At 51.0% G+C, this 22,316-nt stretch overlaps 2 long non-coding RNA genes across 2 annotated transcripts; one reads left to right on the plus strand and one right to left on the minus strand.

Annotated features, from left to right (window-relative positions):
* Positions 1–1,604: 1,604 nt before the first annotated feature.
* Positions 1,605–5,376, minus strand: LOC311440641. The gene is made up of 4 exons (XR_014695504.1): positions 4,790–5,376; positions 4,634–4,685; positions 4,307–4,526; positions 1,605–2,042 (listed from the first exon to the last, which is right to left on the minus strand). It is a non-coding gene; the product is annotated as an uncharacterized lncRNA (long non-coding RNA).
* Positions 5,377–16,651: 11,275 nt separating this feature from the next.
* LOC311440640 lies at positions 16,652–20,423 on the plus strand. The gene is made up of 4 exons (XR_014695503.1): positions 16,652–17,238; positions 17,343–17,394; positions 17,502–17,721; positions 19,986–20,423. It is a non-coding gene; the product is annotated as an uncharacterized lncRNA (long non-coding RNA).
* The last annotated feature ends 1,893 nt before the right edge of the window (positions 20,424–22,316 follow it).

Consider the following 22,316-nt stretch of genomic DNA (forward strand, 5'->3'; position numbering starts at 1 on the left):
CGGCAGTGTACCCCTGACTGCGATCTGCGGTGAGACCCCAAGCACCACGATGGACCCCACCCGGCCAGCCACCACCTGGGCGTGCCACCAGGTGCCGTGGTGGAATCCCATTAGCAAATTGCTGCAGTCCCCCAGGTGCAGCGGCAGACCTGCACCAAAGAGCCATGCTGGGATATCCAGGAGCGGCGGCAGAACCCCCCCCTACTGGCAAGCCCCCGGCAGGTCCCGCACGCTGCTGTGGACCCCCCCCCAGCCAACCACTCAAAGGTCTTCAGATCCTACCTGACTTCTCACGGATGGTGGCGTTGCAGCACAGAAATGAGGGGATCAGGAAGATCGCAATAGGCCAAACGTGGTGTTGAGCTCCTAAAGGAGCTCGTGGGATAGCACTGACGAGAGTGAGACAGGCTGTCAGCCTTTTGCACGAGCTAAAGAAGAGGAGTGCAGGTGTCCAAAGGAGCTGTTTCTTCTCATACTTCATTGAATACACACCGTCTTTAAATCCAGGGCATCTTCTTAGGGAACATATAAAGAGGTAGACTTAGCAGCTCCAGGGACACTTCAGGATCTTATTTCTTTCTATAGTTTGCTGCTATCCAAAACCCGAACCAGTTAAAATAGAGAGTTATGTTCAAAATTCTGGATAATAAAAGTATGGGATTTAAAACAAAATAAAAACACGCTTGCACGGAAAAGAGGTTAAATTCTCATTCATCTCTCATCCCAATTCCCCTACAAACTCTACACTCATCCCCTCTTAACTCACTTACCTATCCAAACACAGGGCAGACGCATCAGTTTTCAGCATTCTTGGTAAAAAGACGACATTTTCAAGCTTGCTGTCAAATAACAAATCTCTTTCCAGCACACTTTCCTGCAAGCTATGCTAATTCCTCCAGGCTTTTTAATATATGCTGGAAACGTCACTGTTTTATCCTAATAACCATCTTGGTGGGAGTCGCCGAGCTGCTATCTTTGATTCTGTCTTCACAAATACAAATAAAACAGTACTTCAGGGACACTCTGTGACAAACTAGGCAACACACGCATCGACCTCTTACATAAGCAAAGAAAGAATTCATAGACAACATTCAGAAAGTATTACTTTGTTAGATATCAGAGCAGTGGGGCAGAATGACAATGCTACACAAGACCATGCTTACAATCCTGGGATAGTACACAGTTTGCTGGAATACAAAAAAATAATTAAATAAAGTAAGGTCACTGTGTGGAACAAGTTCACTCACTCCATTACTACCGTGAATGACAAGAATATTTTAGTAAGCGTTCTTTTAAATCTGTAGAAATTTTTGGATTTATCTCAGTTTGGCTTCATGAAAACTGAAACTTGCTGTGCAAAGATCATTTTTTAAACCTTTTATAGCTTTATCAGATGAGTTTTTTAGGCACGGATTTGGTCACCTTTCTGGATAATATTTGGCCCTCTCCCCCTTCCCCCAACAAGAAAAAAAGCTTAAAGACCACAGACTGGGACTTCTGGGAGGTGTGACTCTATTTTTCACCTTACCTAATACACACTGTTTCTTTGCTATGCTAAACTTTCACCATGACTGTGACTTGCGGAAAACAGACTCCACAATCAGTAAGATTGTAAAGTAGGTATGTTTATTCAGCACTGGGCAGCATGGGGGGTAGTCCTGCCAAAGTCATGCGCACCTGATGCAGCAACATGCCTTGATTTTATGCAGTAAAGAGTTACATATGCATGAAGTTTCACAATACGCCTATACATATTCATAACCTGTCCCCGCTTCGTATTAAAATTAGTTCCAATGAGTCATTTCCATAAACTCCTCCCATCTGCACTTGCGCAGTGTATTCTGGTGGTGGTTGTTGGGGGTCATGAGGATGAAGATTGATGATATCCTGTGAGGCAAAGTCCCTGGCAGATGAAGCTGCTGCCATCTATATACCAATCCTCTGCATCTTCTAGGGGTGTATCCTCTAAATCTGGCCAAATGGAGTATACCGTGTCCGTGGTCTTGATGCAGTCATGAATGGGTAATCTGTAAACTCTGTTACTAAGGAAAGAGGCTGTGTTCAGGGTATTAGTGAAAAAAAAATAAAAATGCAACAATGTCCCCTTTTCCGGAAGGGGTCTTTCAAGCTTCAAGATCACAGTTCCAGAATATGGTGGGGCTATTCTTGAACCCCTGTGGTAACACTGTCCAAGTAGGCTGAGTTTTCCATCCTCTGTTAGGATTTTCCCATTCAAAGGCAAAGAGCTTCTGGCTTTCAGTTACCATGGGCAGGCAGAAAAAGGCATCCTGTAAATCTAGTACCATGAACCAAACTTGACTGTTTTTCTCAGTTTGTAATTCCAATCATTTTTCCCAATTTAAATTTCAAGCATTGCAAAAAAAATGCCTTTTCCTGTTGGCCAGTTGTTCCTTTTACATTTACAGACTAATTAACACAGAGGAAGAAGCTCCTGTAACCAACAACAAATTCAAGCCTCTCTCTTTGTTTCCTAGTTTATCTTCAACTACTGGACCTGCTAGAGTAGATGCCCCAGGACCCGTCATTTCTGACTGTTGTAAATTTATCCTGCAGCCTAAGACAATTTCTTTCTGATATTAGGGGCCAATAGCCCTAGAAAGAGGCTAGCCAATTGCCTCTATTTGCATTCTGAAGCCAGGTCCAAGTTTTTATTATTTTTTTTTTCCATTGCATTTCAAAGTTGGTCCAAAAATTCCATAGGGGTTTCTTTTGGACCTTGTTGGAACAGGTTCTCAATTCCCAATTTAACCAGATTTTGGTACTTACATAACAAATGGTTCATTATTTCTGAGGTGATTAGGGTCTCAGTGAGGGGGTTGGTCAGGGGAATGCAGTCATTGACAGTTCCCTGAGCAGTCCCACTGGCAATCTGAGCTCACACATGAACTCAGGTTGTTAACTGCTTTGCTGTTTCCATGACAACTCTCTCAGATCCATCATGGTCCCTTTGCCCCAGAGGTGTCACACCTGTGATTTTGAGATCTCAGCCTCTGGTTGAGGCAGAACTATTAACATTCCTACATAAATCAGGGGTCGTGGGGATGAAGATTGATGACTCTTCCTCATCACTGCTAGTTGACCACTTGTCTTTGCGCAGACTCAGTTGCTCCTTGGCTCTTGTCAACAAGAAAGGACCAGTTTCTACCAGTTTCTTAAGATAGGCTCACACTCTTATCAGGAGACTGACCTTGGTAAGGGACCCAAGGCTTCTTGCTTTAGTTTATTTGCTCAATGCACCATAGTTAGCAAAGACACTAAGTAGCATCCCAATTTAATGCTGTCAGCGCTCTATCACTACTTGATAAGATTCTCCCAACTCCCTCTCTCGCCCCGGCCCCTCCCAGACCCAGGCCCCGAAAGTCTACAAGCAGCTTCCCAACCTTCCCCCAGAGGCAGGTCCCAAAGGTGTACAAGCAGTTCCCAACAGCCCCCAGATGCAGGCCCCGAACCCACCCCCACAGGCCCCAGAGGTGGGCAAGTAACTCCCTACCCTCCACAGAGGCAGGCCACGAAGGTGTACAAAAAGCCCCAATCTTCCCCAAGACCCGGGACCCAAAGTTGTACAAGCAGCTCCTACAACCCCCCCCCCCGAACCAGGCCCCTACAGTGTACAACCAGCACCCAATCCCCCCCCCCCCAGATGCAAACCCCAAAGGTGTAGAAGCAGCTCCAAAACGCCCCCCAACAAGGCCCTTACAGTGTACAAGCAGCTCCCAACCATCCCCCAGATACAGGCCCCAAAGGTGTACAAGCAGCTCCGCCCTCCTCCAGACACTGGCCCAAACCCCCCAACCCCAAATGCAGACTCCAAAAGCCTAAACACAGGCCCTGAACTCTACAGGCAGGCTCCAAAACCCAGGACAAAGGCCCAAATGGCTCCAGACAGGTCCCTAATCCTGGACACAGGCCCCAAACCCTAAACATATGCCAAAAGAAAAGTATTAGTGTTAGTGCCAAATGTTACAGACAGGTCCAAATGCCCAGGCACAGGCCCCAGATGCTCAAGGCTAAGACATAACTTCACTTTCTGAATTACTGGAAAACAGCTTTCATTCTCAGATAATTGTGTGCAGGCTAGATAGGATGGGGCTTCAGGCACCTCTTCACCTGAGGAAACACACTGCCATCAGGCACCACCATGCCAGACAAGCTTTTTCTGCTAGAACACCCTTCTCAGATGCCCTGCGGCATTCAAGTGACCTGTGCTTTATCCCAATTCTAAAGACTAATGTCACAGACCAGCTCACCTATGGCACCTGATAAACAGAAGAGAAAGCGACCATACCATTTGGAAGCCATCCCTGCACAGGCCGCTCCTTGATGCTCGGTAACCTCTTCTCAAATCCTCAGCCAGTTCTGTGGAGAGCCTGCCACGGCACCTGCTAAGCAAGATGGATACCCTTCGCAGTCACCTTGTGCTACTTGGCCATTCTGTTCCAACTCAGCTTGCAACCAGCCCGCCCTTCTCGTGCTGCTCTTCAGAGCGCAGCTTGGCCCCTCTGAGCCTGTGTGAGAGAAAGAAAAGCCTGTGAAAGAAAAAGAAAAGCATAGGCAGAGGCATCATCCAAAGCCACAGCACAGCTCGGACAGTTCCTCTCATCTGCTCCCTCACCTGCCCTCGGGCAGATGCTTCCATCTGCTGTCTTAGGCCAGCCACAACACCTCTGAAATATAAACAGGATTTTTACTGTATTTTCTGTAGTTAGTAGTTAGGTAACTAGTGACAACCACACCCCTAAAGTAAGTGCTATATCTGTTCACTGCTTACCTTGCCAAAAGCAGCTCTGGTCGTCAAGTCCCGTGTTGTACACTGTGTTTCAGCTTTAATAAATGAAAATAGTCACAAGATAATCATTCAGCTGCCAGCATTAGCATCCATCCCTCAACAACACAAAGGACCCCATTTACAATATTATTGTTTCAAAACAGCAGCCCCCTTGCATCAACACCTCAGAAGTAGACCAAGCGAGTCACTGAGCTGCTGAACGAGAGCTTGACAGTTCCGGAAGGCATTCTTTCCTTTGACTGGCTCCTCCTAAGGTTTATCTAAGGCTGACAAAAAATAAAAAAGAATTTAAAAAAATAAAGGAAAAAAAAAGTCATCCACATCTGCAAGCTTTGACAATTCAACAACATATCTCTCCTCTAGCACTATTCAAGCACTATGCGAACAGCTGCTCGCAAACAGCTCAACTCTCCCACCTCCACATCTGCCAAACACCACAGAGATGACCGTGCCAGCTGCCCTTCAGTACGTGCCCAGAAGCAGACCCGATGTCTTTGCAAAAAACAGTGAGGACAGTGTATTAGTACACCCATGCACTGCCACGTTAACTATCATCACTAACTGCCAGGCAGGACAGCTCCAGACCAAACACACACACAGGCACACTGCAAACGTTACAAACAAAACACAGAACACAAGGTGCAAGAAAAAGTGACCCCCAGAGGGAAGCCCTACTGCAACAGCAAGTCCGAACAGGTGCTCTGCAGCACACCCAAGGAGAGACTCAAGTGTCACGACATGCGACTGGAAGCAACTGCCAGAACTGGGATGATGGAGGCCTAAAAAGCCTGCCTTTAAGACTAGAGACCAGAACGTGCAGTGAAAACCCCGTAAGAAGACACTTAGGAAATGAATTCTCAAGCAAGAGCTCCTGATGCGACCCAGGTGACTTCTGCGAGAGTGAGGATGGAAACAGATGCGATCTGAAACCAAATGTGATGCACAAGACCTGAAACAGATCTGCACTTTAAGCAGCGACTGCAAGACAGAAAACGCTCAGATCAGATCATGATGACGAAACAGGCATTTAGGACCTTTGGCACAGCTACGAAGTCCCCAGTCTAGTCAGTCTAGTGCAAAAAGCAAGAAGGATATCAAGACCCAAGGAGAGCATAACTCAGAACACACTCTGCAGAAGCAACACTACAAGACAGATGAACAGAAGGGAACTGTCCTGCCTGGCACACGAACTCACGCTACAAAATTCCCCCTGCTTCTTCTATTAGCCTGGTGACCCGGCCACAAGCAGCCTGAGCATGACCCAGCCTGAACCGCCCTCACAGTAGCACTGAGTATATTCAGCCCACTGGCTCCACCGTGCTCTGACTCTCAGCTCCCATAAGCCACCCCAGATATGCAAATACCAGGTGCCCCTCAACTTAGATCTCAGATTGCTGGATGGTAAATTCCCTCCGCCTCCAGACATGCACAGGCACTGAGAGACATCTTAGTCAATTGCCAGACTCATCATCATCTGCAAAAACAGAGTACCAGCATTCACTACCATGCCGGCTCTGATGCCCACCTCCTCTGCAACGCTGACTACTACTGATGAAACATACTGTTGTGCAATACCTCTTTGTTCCCAGCTCCTTTACCTCAGCTGCTCATTAGCTCTACCTGAGAAATGCGCCTTTGCAGTGCCACACTAAAATGTGCACGAAGTCCGGGGGGGGCATGCATTCAGAGTTGCGGGGGCCAACCGCCCCGAGCCCCAAGGGACCGGCCTCGGGCAGTGCGGGGACTGGCCGTCCCAGGGCCTGGGGGGCTGGTCTCAGGTGGTGCAGTTGCCAGCCATCCTGAGCCTTGTGGAGCCAGCCTCGGGAGGCGAGGAGGCCGGCATTCCAGAGGCCCGGGGTTCTGGCCTCGGGCGGCACAGGTGCCAGCCATCCTGAGCTCTGGGGGTTCGGCCTCAGGCTCTCAGGAACCAGCTGTCCTGAGCCAAAGGGTCTGGCCTCGGGCAGCGCAGGAGCCAGCCATCCCAAGCTCCGTGTGGCCGGCCTTGGGCGGTGAGGGCTCCGGCCTTCCAGAGGACTGGGGGGCTGGCCTTGGGTGGCGCGGGGTCAGTCTGTCCCGACCCCCGGGGGGCCGGCCTACTAGAGGACCAGGGGGCCGGCCTTGGGTGGTGCGGGGCCCATCTGTCCCGTGGGCTGGGGGGCCGGCCGGCGCGGGTTGTCCTGGTGTCAGTTAGGACAGAGTTAATTTTCTTCCTAGCAGCTGGTAGAATGCTATGTTTTGGCTTAGGATGAGAAGAGTGCTGATAACACCCCGATGTTTCAATTGTTGCAGAGCAATGCTTATACCAAGCCAAGGACATCTCAGCTTCTTGCTCTGTCCTGCCAACAGGCAGGCTGGAGGTGCAGCAGGAGCTGAGAGGGGACAGACCCAGGACAGCTGACCCAAACTAGCCAAAGGGGAATTCCATACAATCTGATGTCATGCTGAACAATATATAGGAGTGGCTAGCCAGGGGAGTGTACTGGGTCTGGCTGGAACGTTAACTTTCCCTGCAGCAGCCCATATAGTGCTGTACTCTGCACTTGTAGCTGGAACAGCAGTGTTATCACACCAGTGTTGTGTCTACTGCTAAGCAGTGCTGGCACAGCATCGGGCCTCTCTCTAACCCTCCTAGGGGGTGGGCAAAAGGTGAGAAGAGAAACATCACCAGGGCAGCTGACCTAAACCAACCAAAGGGATATTCCATACCATGTGGTGTCACACTCAGCAATAAAAGGTGGAAACAGGAAGAAGAGGGGAGGGGTGGGCTCTTGTTGTGAAAACGTTGGTCCTCTTCCCGAATACCGGCTACGTGTGTTGAGGCCCTGCTTCAAGGACGTGGTCAATCATCGCTCATTGGTGGGAAGTAGAGAGTAATTTCTTTCCTCTGCACTTCCACATAGCTTTCATTTGTTTTATCTGTTTGTTTTCCTCCTTTTTTTTTTTTTAATTTTCCCTTTCCCCCTCCCTTTTCCCCTTTCCCTTTTGTATTTCACATTAGTTAAATTGTTTAGTTCATAATAATCTTTATTTAATTATTATTATTATTTCCATTTAATTAAATTTTCCTTATCTCAACCCATGAGTTGTTCTTTGCTTTACTTCTCCCCCTCCTCATCTAAAGAGGGGGAGTGAGAGAGCAGTTGTGGGGTTTAGCTGCCCAGCATGGTAAAACCACCACAGGGAGATGGGCCAGACTCCTCAGGGTTAGGCTGGGCATTGGTCAGCGGGTGGTAAGCAATTGCATTGTGCATCACTTGTTTTGTACACATTACTAGTAGTAGTACTATTATCATCATTATTGCTATTATTATTATTATTGTTATTTTTTTCCTGTCTTAATAAACTGTCCTTATCTCAACTCACGGGCTTCACTTTCCCATTTCTCTCCCCCATCCCAGAGAGGGAGGGGGGAGGGTGAGTGAACGGATGTGTGGTGTTTAGATGCCGGCTGGGTTAAACCACAGCAGTCCTTTTTGGTGCCCAACGTGGGGCTCGAAGGGTTGAGATAATGACAGATCTGACCAGAGTGTGTTAAACTAAAATTGGTATTAGACCTGCTTAATAGTTGCTTGTCATAATGCTGATTGCTTTAATCTCAAGTCTGCTGCACCTGTTTTCCAAATTGAGTATTATAGCACATTATTTTCCATATGTGCTCTCTGTCCTGTTGTTTATTCTCTCCGGGCCCCGGTTTAAGATCATTATGGTACTGTGCTTTGTAACAGTGGCTTATGAGATGATGAAATATCTGGTCATAACTGTAACTTGGTATCTGTACTCATCAATGTCATCGACTCTATACTTTGGAAACTATCTCAGAAACTATTAGCAATTACACCTATTGCCTTTTTTAATCAGGGAGCCAATCTGTGGAGGGGAAACGGGAAGGAGAAAGGGGAAGGGGAAAGGGGAAGATATTTTTACTTACTCGTTCACTCTCCCTTTCTCCTTCACCACCCTCTTATCCTCCGAGCTTGTTACAATAGTTCTCCAAGATATTGAATATCCTTGGGATACTCAGACCAGCATGGTCTTGTTGTTATGTCTCCTGAATGTGCTTCAGGTTTTGTTTAAAGTTAAACAACTACTTGGGAATCTCATCCAGAGATCAGTCCTGAGGCAGGATAGTTGTGAGTGGCAGGGAGTATGGGAGGATATGGGCAGGTTTCTAGAGCAGTGGGTACTTCCAGTATTTTGGAAATTCACCCATGAACAACTGCAAAATCCTAAAAAACTGGTAAAATGCTTGAAAAAACGGTGTCATGACTGGCAGTTCCAAAGTGGCACAACTCACTGTAATGTGCTAGGGTCAGGCTCATGCCTATCGAGCTGAAATTACACAGAATCACAGAATTTCAAGATTGGAAGAGACCTCAAGATCACCGAGTCCATCCTCTGACCTAACACTAACAAGTCCTCCACTAAACCATATCACAAAACTCTACATCTAAACATCTTTTAAAGATTTCCAGGGATGGTGACTCCACCACTTCCCTGGGCAGCCTGTTCCAATGCCTCACAACCCTTTCGGTAAAGAAGTTCTTCCTAATATCCAACCTAAAACTCCCCTGGCACAACTTAAGCCCATTCCCCCTCATCCTGTCACCAGGCACGTGGGAGAACAGACCAACTCCCACCTCTCTACAGCCTCCTGAGTAGGGGGCAGCCATCCAGAGGCCTGGGGGACTGGCCCCAGGCAACACGGAGGCCGACCGTCCTGACCACAGGGGGGGGGCAGGCCTCGGATGGTGCAGTGCCCAGCCGTCCTGGGGCCCAGGCGGCCGGCCTCAGGTGGCACGGGGGCTGGTCATCCCAAGCCCTGTGGGGGCTGGCTTTGGGTGGCGGGGGGGCTGGGTGACCCAAGCTGCAGGTTGCGGGCCTTAAGCGATGCGGGGGCCGGCCAGCCCGAGCCCCAGGTGGCTGGCCTCTGTCAGTGTGGGGGACGGCCGACCCGGCTGACCCGAGCCCCAGTGGGCCAGCCTCAGGCAGCACAGCGGCCAACTGTCCTGAGCCCCGGGTGGCTGGCGTCTGGAGGCGTGGGTGCCAGCCATCCCAAGCCTGGGGGGCCAGCCTCAGGTGATGCGGGGGCCGGCTGTCCTGTGGCCTGGGGGGCCAGCCTCGCTGGCTCAGGAGCCGGCGGTCACGGGGCTGATGGGGCCGGCCTTGGGCAGCATGGAAGTTGGCCGTAACGAGTTCCAGGAGACTGGCCTCAAGTGGCGCGGTGGCCAGCTGTCCTGTGGCCTGCATGGCTGGCCATGGGTGGCTCAGGTGCCGGTGGTCCTGGGGCCCAGGGTGCCGGCCCTGGTGGATGCGGAGTCTGGCCGGCCACGGTCGGTGCAGGGGCCGGCCTTCTGGAGCCACGGGGGGCCAGCCTCAGGCGTCGGGGGCGCCGGCTGTCCAATGGCCCGGGTGGCCCAGCATCAGGCAGCGCGGGGGCCGGCCGTTCTGGGGCATGGGAGGCCAGCCTCAGGTGGCATGGGTTCTGGCCATCCTGGGGTCCGGAGGTCCGGCTTTGGGCGGCACGGGTGCCAACCGTCCTGAGCCCCGTGGGGCCGGCCTCAGGAAGCGCAGAGGCCGGATTTCCAGAGGCCCAGGGGGCTGGCCACGTGCAGCGCGGGGGCCAGCTATTCCAGGGTCCGGTGTGTCATCCTCATCTGGCATAGGGACTGGCCAGCCTGAGCTCCAGGATGTCGGAATCCAACGGCACAGTGGCCAGCCATCCCGAGGCTCAAGGGGTCTGCCACGGGTGGCACGGGGCCCAGTTGTTCCGGGGCCCAGGGTGCTGGCCTCAGGCAGCATGGGAGCCAGCCTTCGAGGGGCCTGGGGGGCTGGCCTTGGGTGGCGCACGGGCCAGCTGTCCCAGAGCCTGGTGTCTGGCCTCAGGCATCACGGGGGTGAGCAGTCATGAGCCCTGGGGATCCGGACTTGGGTAGCGCGAGGGACAACCGTCCCAGGGCCCGGTGGGCCGGCCTCGGGCGGCATGGGTCTGGACGTCCCAGGCCCCAGGGTGCCAGCCTCGGATGGCGCAGGTGCTGACTGTCCTGTGGGGTGGGGGGCCGACCTCGGTTAGCGCAGGAGCTGGCCAACCCAGGGTCTGTTGGGCCGGCCTCGTCCAGCATGGGGGCCAGCCATCCCGAGCTCCGGGGAGGCAGCCTCGACCTGCGCGGGGGCTGGCCGTCCCAGGGCCCTGGGTTCCGGCTTCATGCGGCACAGGTTCAAGTTGTCCTGAGTCCCGAGGGGCCGGCCTCAGGCAGTGCAATGGCCAGCCATCCCAAGGCCTGGGGGTCCGGCCTTGGGTGGCTAGGGGGCCGGCAGTCCTGGGGCCCAGGGGGCCATCCTCGAACGATGCGGGGGCTGGCTGTCCCATGGCCCAGGGGGGCGGCCTCAGGTGGTACAGGGGCCAACTGGCCAGAGGACTAGGGGGGCCGGCCTCAGCCGGCACGGGAACCAGCCTTTCTGAGCCCGGGGGGTTCTGCCTCAGGCTTGCGGGGGCTGGTCGACCTGAGCCCCGGGGAGCCGGCCTCAAACAGCGCTGAGGCCAGCAGTCCCGAGCCCCGGGGGCCCGGCCTCTGGAGGCACAGGTACCAGCTGTACCAAGCCCTGCAGGGTTGGCCTCAGACTCACTGGGCCCGGCCGTCCAGAGCCCAAGGGGCTGGCCTCGGGCGGCACAGGGACCAGCTGTCCTGAGCCCCAGGGGCTAGCCTCTGGCGATGCGGGGTTCGGCCTCGGGCAGAGGGGGGAACGGTGGTCCTAGGGCCCGGGGGTCCAGCCTCGGGTGGCATGGTGGCCGGCCGTGCCGTGAACCAGGGGGTTGCTGTTGGGCGACTTAGGGATCACCGGTCGCTGGGCCTGGGTGTGTGGCCTCCAGAGACGTGGGAGATGGCTGTCCTGAGCCCCTGGGGTCTGGCCTCAGCAGACAAGGGGCTGGGGACCGAAGGTCCTATGGTTCGGGGGGCTGGCCTCAGGCGGCAAGGGGGCTGGCTTTCCGGTGGCCCGGGGCGGACAGGCTCAGGCTCGCAGGGGCCGGCTGTCTTGAGCCTCAAGGGTCTGTTCTCGGGCGACGCGTGTGCTAGCCGCACCAGGGTCTGGGGGCTGACCTCAGTTGGCTTGGGGACGGCAGGTCCCGAGCCCGAAGTTGCCTGCCTCGGGCGGCGCTGGTGCCGTCTGTCCCAGGGGCCGTGGGGCTGGCCTTGGGTGCCATGGTTGCCAGCCATCCCGTGGCGCGGGGCCCGGCCTCAGGATGGCACTCCTGTGGTCCAGGATGCCGGCCTCAGGTGACGTGGTGACTGGCCGTCCCAAGACCCTGGGGTCTGGCCTCTGGTGGTGTGGGACCCAATGTCCTGTAGTGTGTTTTGACCCATCAGCATAGCCTTTTTGGTAATAAGTAAATAAACCAGAGCTGCTGCTCCTCTTCTTTCTACTTCCTTGTGCTTTGCCCATCCCCTTTCCCAGGTGATTTGGTTTGGGTGCTGGGCGGGGCCAAATGGTATTATAGCCCCAGGTATGGGATCAGAGCTCATTTTGCCTGGGCTGCTCTTTGGGATAAGTGCTTTGTTTTTCCGTCAGTCAGTTGCAGGGTTCTTTAGGTGGGTCAGAGTATATGGACTGTTGCGTTTTCAAGTAAAGACTGATACGCACATATTTGTGAGGTAACAACTATTGGTGTGATAAATTAGTAGGAGGTTTGTTCATTGTCCTTGAGAATTTGAAGAATCTACTGAGGAGATAAAGTTTCGCAACTCATGGCATTGTGACATGGGGATTAAGCAAGTAGACAAATGGGGAAGGGGGGTTGGGTAAACATCCTTGTTAAAACAAAGATTCTGTGAAATACCACCCACCGCAAGACATCCTGTCTTGCCGCTTCACTTCCCCCGCCTGAACACGAGCACAATGCGTGATCACCGGAGGAAGAATAACGACCACCAACAACAGACTGCGCAGCCTCAGAAGACTTGACAAGTCTTGACAAGCCAGAACTTGAATGCTATAAAAAAGCGACACTGGAAAGGGAAGTTGCGTGCTGTGGTGGAGCGGAGACTCCCCAAGCAGCCCCAGAGCCACGTGCCCCAACCCAGTACCACCACTTTGCTCACCTAGCATCCCAAGGAGATGCATCACTCTCCCAGCTCCTGTGGTGGGCGGGAGACTCCCGCCCAGCGCTTTTTTGCTTGTGCCTGCTTACTTAATTACTTAATTAATAAAATACTTTTGATAGACCAGAAAAATTGTGTGGTCTCACTTATAACATTGGGATCCAGTAAATTAAAGCAATTTATATAGTAGTAGGTGCCTGTATTGCATGCAGCTCTTCTTCAGGGGAGAAATTGTTATAGCATGTCCTGGGCTGCCTGGGTGCATTTCTTAGGTAGAGCTAATGAGCAGCTGAGGTAAAGGACTTGGGAGCAGAGAGGTATTGCACAATGGTATGATGCATCAGTAGTAGTCAGTGTTGTGGAGGAGGTGGGTGTCAGAGCCGGCATGGTAGTGAATGCTGGTTCTCTGTTTTTGGGTGTTGAGCAGGGACAGAAGTTATATGTGCCCCAGGCATGCCAAGAGAGCTCATTCAGCCTGGTCTGCTCTTTGGTGTAAGTGCTTTGTTTTTCCTTCAGTCAGTTGCAGGGTTATTTAGGCAGGCTGGAGTCTATGGATTTCTGGATTTTAAGTGCTTGGAATTCACTTAATAGAGGGATATTTAGTAGACGTTGCTGGCTCACTGTTTTTTGGGATGGTGGGAAACGCTCATGTTTTTAGTTGTATATTAATCTCTAGATGAATCAACCCACTTGTGTAACTCTCCAAAGGACTAAAACCAGCTTGATTACATGCTACAAGAGGCTTGACCACGTAGGTACAGCATTACCAAGAGACTGAGCAGGGTTTCCTTTGTCATCTGTAAAGGGTAAGTCTGTGATTACCCCTGCTGGGTGCTTTCATGGCCTTTTGGCATTTGTGGACTTCAGGGTGTTTTTTTTATTTGTCTGGCTCTGGTCTCTGTGTTTGAGTCCTCTGCAAGGAGCTGTACTGTTTGTGTGTCCATCATGGATATGACCTTCTCTCTTTGTTTCTTGTAGCCCAGGGCATGGACACGGAAACTTGAATGAGGCATGAGGGTGAGTGGATGGCAGTGGGGACCCTGAGTTGGTTGGTGGACTGTGTTAGTCTGCTTCGCCTGTCAGGCCGGCTTTGCAAGCACCTTGTGACAGCAGAGTATGTCTCCTGCCACGTTTCTGAGGCACATCAGACATCAGCGGTTCCAGTTCCTGAAATGCTGGAGATGCTCGGAGTGCAAGAGGAGCTGGGAGTGTGATGCATCTCCTTGGGATGCTAGGTGAGCAAAGCGGTGGTACTGGGTTGGGGCACGGGGCTCTGGGGCTACTTGGCTGTTGCAGTGGGGGAGGAAAGAAGAGGAGTGGGTATAGACTGTTTTGTGGATTGTCATGTTGGTCTGTTCTTTCTCCTTGGTCTAAGCCCCGTGACCTTGGCTCAGCACAGTGAATGGAAGTGCTAAGTCTGGATTGGGAAGGTGAGTGGAGAAAAGTTGGAAAACGGGCATTGTTTTTGGTGTAGTAGTCTATTGGTGTACTTCTGGGTGACTCCTCTTTTCCAGGGACGAAGAAGGTACTGGGAACATCCTAGCTGGCCTCTGTGGTCCACATTGAGGATGGATTCTGAGCCCTGAGAATTAAGTTGAGGGGGAAATACTGTGTGTTGGGGAGTGGTTGGCAGGGGAGATGGGGAGTTGTCTAAAGGGTGTCTATCTGATTTCAGTAGCAGAGCAGGTCAGTTGACTACTGTTTTGTTTCTGAGGAGGTTGTTTCACTGGAAGAGGTTTGGCTGGTGTGCCAGTGCCTGATGGCACTTTATTTCTGCAGGTGAAGAGGAGCCTTGTGCTTGAAGCAATGTCCTGGCTAGCCTTTGTATTCCTTGATGAGGGTGGAACCTGCCTCCCAGCATTCCCAAGCTAAGTAGGGGGGCAAGTGCTATGTTCGAGTTGGGGTTGTGAATGGACCCATAGGGTGAGGATCTGTGCTTTTAAGTCATTGCAGAGGATGGGGCCTTTCAGGATTGATCAGGTCAGGCAGAGAGATTATGTGTGGGGAGTTCTGTCACATACAGCGTGAGCGCATGCTAGGCAGGGCAGTCCCAGCTTGTCATCTGTGTTCTGTGTTGTCTGGGCTGTGCTGTGCTGTTGCTCCTGGTGCTTGGCAGGCCCTGGGGAAGCCATCCTGAGGGTATTGAACACTTGACTTCATCAGAATAATGCTGATGTTCAATTAGGAGCTGAACACCTCTTGTCTTGCAGTGGGAGCTTAAAGGGATCATTTCTTCTGTGTGTAATTTTTTCTGTATCAAATGTTTCCTGATACAATCATCACATTTTGTGCTACTTAGGTCTTGATATCCTCATTGCCACCTTCTACTGGACAGATTAGACAGGCGACTTGGTAGCTGCGCCAAAGCAGTTCGGCCTCAGGCTCTCTGGTTCCTGAGAGCCTGAGGCCGAACCCCCAGAGCTCAGGATGGCTGGCACCTGTGCCGCCCGAGGCCAGAACCCCGGGCCTCTGGAATGCCGGCCTCCTCGCCTCCCGAGGCTGGCTCCACAAGGCTCAGGATGGCTGGCAACTGCACCACCTGAGACCAGCCCCCCAGGCCCTGGGACGGCCAGTCCCCGCACTGCCCGAGGCCGGTCCCTTGGGGCTCGGGGCGGTTGGCCCCCGCAACTCTGAATGCATGCCCCCCCCGGACTTCGTGCACATTTTAGTGTGGCACTGCAAAGGCGCATTTCTCAGGTAGAGCTAATGAGCAGCTGAGGTAAAGGAGCTGGGAACAAAGAGGTATTGCACAACAGTATGTTTCATCAGTAGTAGTCAGCGTTGCAGAGGAGGTGGGCATCAGAGCCGGCATGGTAGTGAATGCTGGTACTCTGTTTTTGCAGATGATGATGAGTCTGGCAATTGACTAAGATGTCTCTCAGTGCCTGTGCATGTCTGGAGGCGGAGGGAATTTACCATCCAGCAATCTGAGATCTAAGTTGAGGGGCACCTGGTATTTGCATATCTGGGGTGGCTTATGGGAGCTGAGAGTCAGAGCACGGTGGAGCCAGTGGGCTGAATATACTCAGTGCTACTGTGAGGGCGGTTCAGGCTGGGTCATGCTCAGGCTGCTTGTGGCCGGGTCACCAGGCTAATAGAAGAAGCAGGGGGAATTTTGTAGCGTGAGTTCGTGTGCCAGGCAGGACAGTTCCCTTCTGTTCATCTGTCTTGTAGTGTTGCTTCTGCAGAGTGTGTTCTGAGTTATGCTCTCCTTGGGTCTTGATATCCTTCTTGCTTTTTGCACTAGACTGACTAGACTGGGGACTTCGTAGCTGTGCCAAAGGTCCTAAATGCCTGTTTCGTCATCATGATCTGATCTGAGCGTTTTCTGTCTTGCAGTTGCTGCTTAAAGTGCAGATCTGTTTCAGGTCTTGTGCATCACATTTGGTTTCAGATCGCATCTGTTTCCATCCTCACTCTCGCAGAAGTCACCTGGGTCGCATCAGGAGCTCTTGCTTGAGAATTCATTTCCTAAGTGTCTTCTTACGGGGTTTTCACTGCACGTTCTGGTCTCTAGTCTTAAAGGCAGGCTTTTTAGGCCTCCATCATCCCAGTTCTGGCAGTTGCTTCCAGTCGCATGTCGTGACACTTGAGTCTCTCCTTGGGTGTGCTGCAGAGCACCTGTTCGGACTTGCTGTTGCAGTAGGGCTTCCCTCTGGGGGTCACTTTTTCTTGCACCTTGTGTTCTGTGTTTTGTTTGTAACGTTTGCAGTGTGCCTGTGTGTGTGTTTGGTCTGGAGCTGTCCTGCCTGGCAGTTAGTGATGATAGTTAACGTGGCAGTGCATGGGTGTACTAATACACTGTCCTCACTGTTTTTTGCAAAGACATCGGGTCTGCTTCTGGGCACGTACTGAAGGGCAGCTGGCACGGTCATCTCTGTGGTGTTTGGCAGATGTGGAGGTGGGAGAGTTGAGCTGTTTGCGAGCAGCTGTTCGCATAGTGCTTGAATAGTGCTAGAGGAGAGATATGTTGTTGAATTGTCAAAGCTTGCAGATGTGGATGACTTTTTTTTTCCTTTATTTTTTTAAATTCTTTTTTATTTTTTGTCAGCCTTAGATAAACCTTAGGAGGAGCCAGTCAAAGGAAAGAATGCCTTCCGGAACTGTCAAGCTCTCGTTCAGCAGCTCAGTGACTCGCTTGGTCTACTTCTGAGGTGTTGATGCAAGGGGGCTGCTGTTTTGAAACAATAATATTGTAAATGGGGTCCTTTGTGTTGTTGAGGGATGGATGCTAATGCTGGCAGCTGAATGATTATCTTGTGACTATTTTCATTTATTAAAGCTGAAACACAGTGTACAACACGGGACTTGACGACCAGAGCTGCTTTTGGCAAGGTAAGCAGTGAACAGATATAGCACTTACTTTAGGGGTGTGGTTGTCACTAGTTACCTAACTACTAACTACAGAAAATACAGTAAAAATCCTGTTTATATTTCAGAGGTGTTGTGGCTGGCCTAAGACAGCAGATGGAAGCATCTGCCCGAGGGCAGGTGAGGGAGCAGATGAGAGGAACTGTCCGAGCTGTGCTGTGGCTTTGGATGATGCCTCTGCCTATGCTTTTCTTTTTCTTTCACAGGCTTTTCTTTCTCTCACACAGGCTCAGAGGGGCCAAGCTGCGCTCTGAAGAGCAGCACGAGAAGGGCGGGCTGGTTGCAAGCTGAGTTGGAACAGAATGGCCAAGTAGCACAAGGTGACTGCGAAGGGTATCCATCTTGCTTAGCAGGTGCCGTGGCAGGCTCTCCACAGAACTGGCTGAGGATTTGAGAAGAGGTTACCGAGCATCAAGGAGCGGCCTGTGCAGGGATGGCTTCCAAATGGTATGGTCGCTTTCTCTTCTGTTTATCAGGTGCCATAGGTGAGCTGGTCTGTGACATTAGTCTTTAGAATTGGGATAAAGCACAGGTCACTTGAATGCCGCAGGGCATCTGAGAAGGGTGTTCTAGCAGAAAAAGCTTGTCTGGCATGGTGGTGCCTGATGGCAGTGTGTTTCCTCAGGTGAAGAGGTGCCTGAAGCCCCATCCTATCTAGCCTGCACACAATTATCTGAGAATGAAAGCTGTTTTCCAGTAATTCAGAAAGTGAAGTTATGTCTTAGCCTTGAGCATCTGGGGCCTGTGCCTGGGCATTTGGACCTGTCTGTAACATTTGGCACTAACACTAATACTTTTCTTTTGGCATATGTTTAGGGTTTGGGGCCTGTGTCCAGGATTAGGGACCTGTCTGGAGCCATTTGGGCCTTTGTCCTGGGTTTTGGAGCCTGCCTGTAGAGTTCAGGGCCTGTGTTTAGGCTTTTGGAGTCTGCATTTGGGGTTGGGGGGTTTGGGCCAGTGTCTGGAGGAGGGCGGAGCTGCTTGTACACCTTTGGGGCCTGTATCTGGGGGATGGTTGGGAGCTGCTTGTACACTGTAAGGGCCTTGTTGGGGGGCGTTTTGGAGCTGCTTCTACACCTTTGGGGTTTGCATCTGGGGGGGGGGGGATTGGGTGCTGGTTGTACACTGTAGGGGCCTGGTTCGGGGGGGGGGGTTGTAGGAGCTGCTTGTACAACTTTGGGTCCCGGGTCTTGGGGAAGATTGGGGCTTTTTGTACACCTTCGTGGCCTGCCTCTGTGGAGGGTAGGGAGTTACTTGCCCACCTCTGGGGCCTGTGGGGGTGGGTTCGGGGCCTGCATCTGGGGGCTGTTGGGAACTGCTTGTACACCTTTGGGACCTGCCTCTGGGGGAAGGTTGGGAAGCTGCTTGTAGACTTTCGGGGCCTGGGTCTGGGAGGGGCCGGGGCGAGAGAGGGAGTTGGGAGAATCTTATCAAGTAGTGATAGAGCGCTGACAGCATTAAATTGGGATGCTACTTAGTGTCTTTGCTAACTATGGTGCATTGAGCAAATAAACTAAAGCAAGAAGCCTTGGGTCCCTTACCAAGGTCAGTCTCCTGATAAGAGTGTGAGCCTATCTTAAGAAACTGGTAGAAACTGGTCCTTTCTTGTTGACAAGAGCCAAGGAGCAACTGAGTCTGCGCAAAGACAAGTGGTCAACTAGCAGTGATGAGGAAGAGTCATCAATCTTCATCCCCACGACCCCTGATTTATGTAGGAATGTTAATAGTTCTGCCTCAACCAGAGGCTGAGATCTCAAAATCACAGGTGTGACACCTCTGGGGCAAAGGGACCATGATGGATCTGAGAGAGTTGTCATGGAAACAGCAAAGCAGTTAACAACCTGAGTTCATGTGTGAGCTCAGATTGCCAGTGGGACTGCTCAGGGAACTGTCAATGACTGCATTCCCCTGACCAACCCCCTCACTGAGACCCTAATCACCTCAGAAATAATGAACCATTTGTTATGTAAGTACCAAAATCTGGTTAAATTGGGAATTGAGAACCTGTTCCAACAAGGTCCAAAAGAAACCCCTATGGAATTTTTGGACCAACTTTGAAATGCAATGGAAAAAAAAAATAATAAAAACTTGGACCTGGCTTCAGAATGCAAATAGAGGCAATTGGCTAGCCTCTTTCTAGGGCTATTGGCCCCTAATATCAGAAAGAAATTGTCTTAGGCTGCAGGATAAATTTACAACAGTCAGAAATGACGGGTCCTGGGGCATCTACTCTAGCAGGTCCAGTAGTTGAAGATAAACTAGGAAACAAAGAGAGAGGCTTGAATTTGTTGTTGGTTACAGGAGCTTCTTCCTCTGTGTTAATTAGTCTGTAAATGTAAAAGGAACAACTGGCCAACAGGAAAAGGCATTTTTTTTGCAATGCTTGAAATTTAAATTGGGAAAAATGATTGGAATTACAAACTGAGAAAAACAGTCAAGTTTGGTTCATGGTACTAGATTTACAGGATGCCTTTTTCTGCCTGCCCATGGTAACTGAAAGCCAGAAGCTCTTTGCCTTTGAATGGGAAAATCCTAACAGAGGATGGAAAACTCAGCCTACTTGGACAGTGTTACCACAGGGGTTCAAGAATAGCCCCACCATATTCTGGAACTGTGATCTTGAAGCTTGAAAGACCCCTTCCGGAAAAGGGGACATTGTTGCATTTTTATTTTTTTTTCACTAATACCCTGAACACAGCCTCTTTCCTTAGTAACAGAGTTTACAGATTACCCATTCATGACTGCATCAAGACCACGGACACGGTATACTCCATTTGGCCAGATTTAGAGGATACACCCCTAGAAGATGCAGAGGATTGGTATATAGATGGCAGCAGCTTCATCTGCCAGGGACTTTGCCTCACAGGATATCATCAATCTTCATCCTCATGACCCCCAACAACCACCACCAGAATACACTGCGCAAGTGCAGATGGGAGGAGTTTATGGAAATGACTCATTGGAACTAATTTTAATACGAAGCGGGGACAGGTTATGAATATGTATAGGCGTATTGTGAAACTTCATGCATATGTAACTCTTTACTGCATAAAATCAAGGCATGTTGCTGCATCAGGTGCGCATGACTTTGGCAGGACTACCCCCCATGCTGCCCAGTGCTGAATAAACATACCTACTTTACAATCTTACTGATTGTGGAGTCTGTTTTCCGCAAGTCACAGTCATGGTGAAAGTTTAGCATAGCAAAGAAACAGTGTGTATTAGGTAAGGTGAAAAATAGAGTCACACCTCCCAGAAGTCCCAGTCTGTGGTCTTTAAGCTTTTTTTCTTGTTGGGGGAAGGGGGAGAGGGCCAAATATTATCCAGAAAGGTGACCAAATCCGTGCCTAAAAAACTCATCTGATAAAGCTATAAAAGGTTTAAAAAATGATCTTTGCACAGCAAGTTTCAGTTTTCATGAAGCCAAACTGAGATAAATCCAAAAATTTCTACAGATTTAAAAGAACGCTTACTAAAATATTCTTGTCATTCACGGTAGTAATGGAGTGAGTGAACTTGTTCCACACAGTGACCTTACTTTATTTAATTATTTTTTTGTATTCCAGCAAACTGTGTACTATCCCAGGATTGTAAGCATGGTCTTGTGTAGCATTGTCATTCTGCCCCACTGCTCTGATATCTAACAAAGTAATACTTTCTGAATGTTGTCTATGAATTCTTTCTTTGCTTATGTAAGAGGTCGATGCGTGTGTTGCCTAGTTTGTCACAGAGTGTCCCTGAAGTACTGTTTTATTTGTATTTGTGAAGACAGAATCAAAGATAGCAGCTCGGCGACTCCCACCAAGATGGTTATTAGGATAAAACAGTGACGTTTCCAGCATATATTAAAAAGCCTGGAGGAATTAGCATAGCTTGCAGGAAAGTGTGCTGGAAAGAGATTTGTTATTTGACAGCAAGCTTGAAAATGTCGTCTTTTTACCAAGAATGCTGAAAACTGATGCGTCTGCCCTGTGTTTGGATAGGTAAGTGAGTTAAGAGGGGATGAGTGTAGAGTTTGTAGGGGAATTGGGATGAGAGATGAATGAGAATTTAACCTCTTTTCCGTGCAAGCGTGTTTTTATTTTGTTTTAAATCCCATACTTTTATTATCCAGAATTTTGAACATAACTCTCTATTTTAACTGGTTCGGGTTTTGGATAGCAGCAAACTATAGAAAGAAATAAGATCCTGAAGTGTCCCTGGAGCTGCTAAGTCTACCTCTTTATATGTTCCCTAAGAAGATGCCCTGGATTTAAAGACGGTGTGTATTCAATGAAGTATGAGAAGAAACAGCTCCTTTGGACACCTGCACTCCTCTTCTTTAGCTCGTGCAAAAGGCTGACAGCCTGTCTCACTCTCGTCAGTGCTATCCCACGAGCTCCTTTAGGAGCTCAACACCACGTTTGGCCTATTGCGATCTTCCTGATCCCCTCATTTCTGTGCTGCAACGCCACCATCCGTGAGAAGTCAGGTAGGATCTGAAGACCTTTGAGTGGTTGGCTGGGGGGGGGTCCACAGCAGCGTGCGGGACCTGCCGGGGGCTTGCCAGTAGGGGGGGGTTCTGCCGCCGCTCCTGGATATCCCAGCATGGCTCTTTGGTGCAGGTCTGCCGCTGCACCTGGGGGACTGCAGCAATTTGCTAATGGGATTCCACCACGGCACCTGGTGGCACGCCCAGGTGGTGGCTGGCCGGGTGGGGTCCATCGTGGTGCTTGGGGTCTCACCGCAGATCGCAGTCAGGGGTACACTGCCGTGTCCCTGATCCTGCTGCTGCTCACTGGTGGGGGTCCACCGCTGCTTCCTGGACCTGTCAGGGTGGCCGGCGGGGGTCATCCACTGTGCCCAGGGGATTGCAGCAGCTCTCTGGTGAGGGTGTGCTGCAGAGACTGGAGGCCCGCCAGGGCTTGCGGGGGGGAGAGGTCACAGGTGTGCAGGGGGGGGTCTACCAGTGAGCCCGGTGCCCTGCCCAGACTCACAGGGCAGATTCATTGCTGCGCCTGTGGGCCCTCTGGGGCTCACAGGGGGCTTCACCAGTGTGCCTG

Source organism: Aythya ferina (genome assembly GCF_964211825.1).
Source record: "Aythya ferina genome assembly, chromosome: 8".
NCBI classification, from domain to species: domain Eukaryota; kingdom Metazoa; phylum Chordata; class Aves; order Anseriformes; family Anatidae; genus Aythya; species Aythya ferina.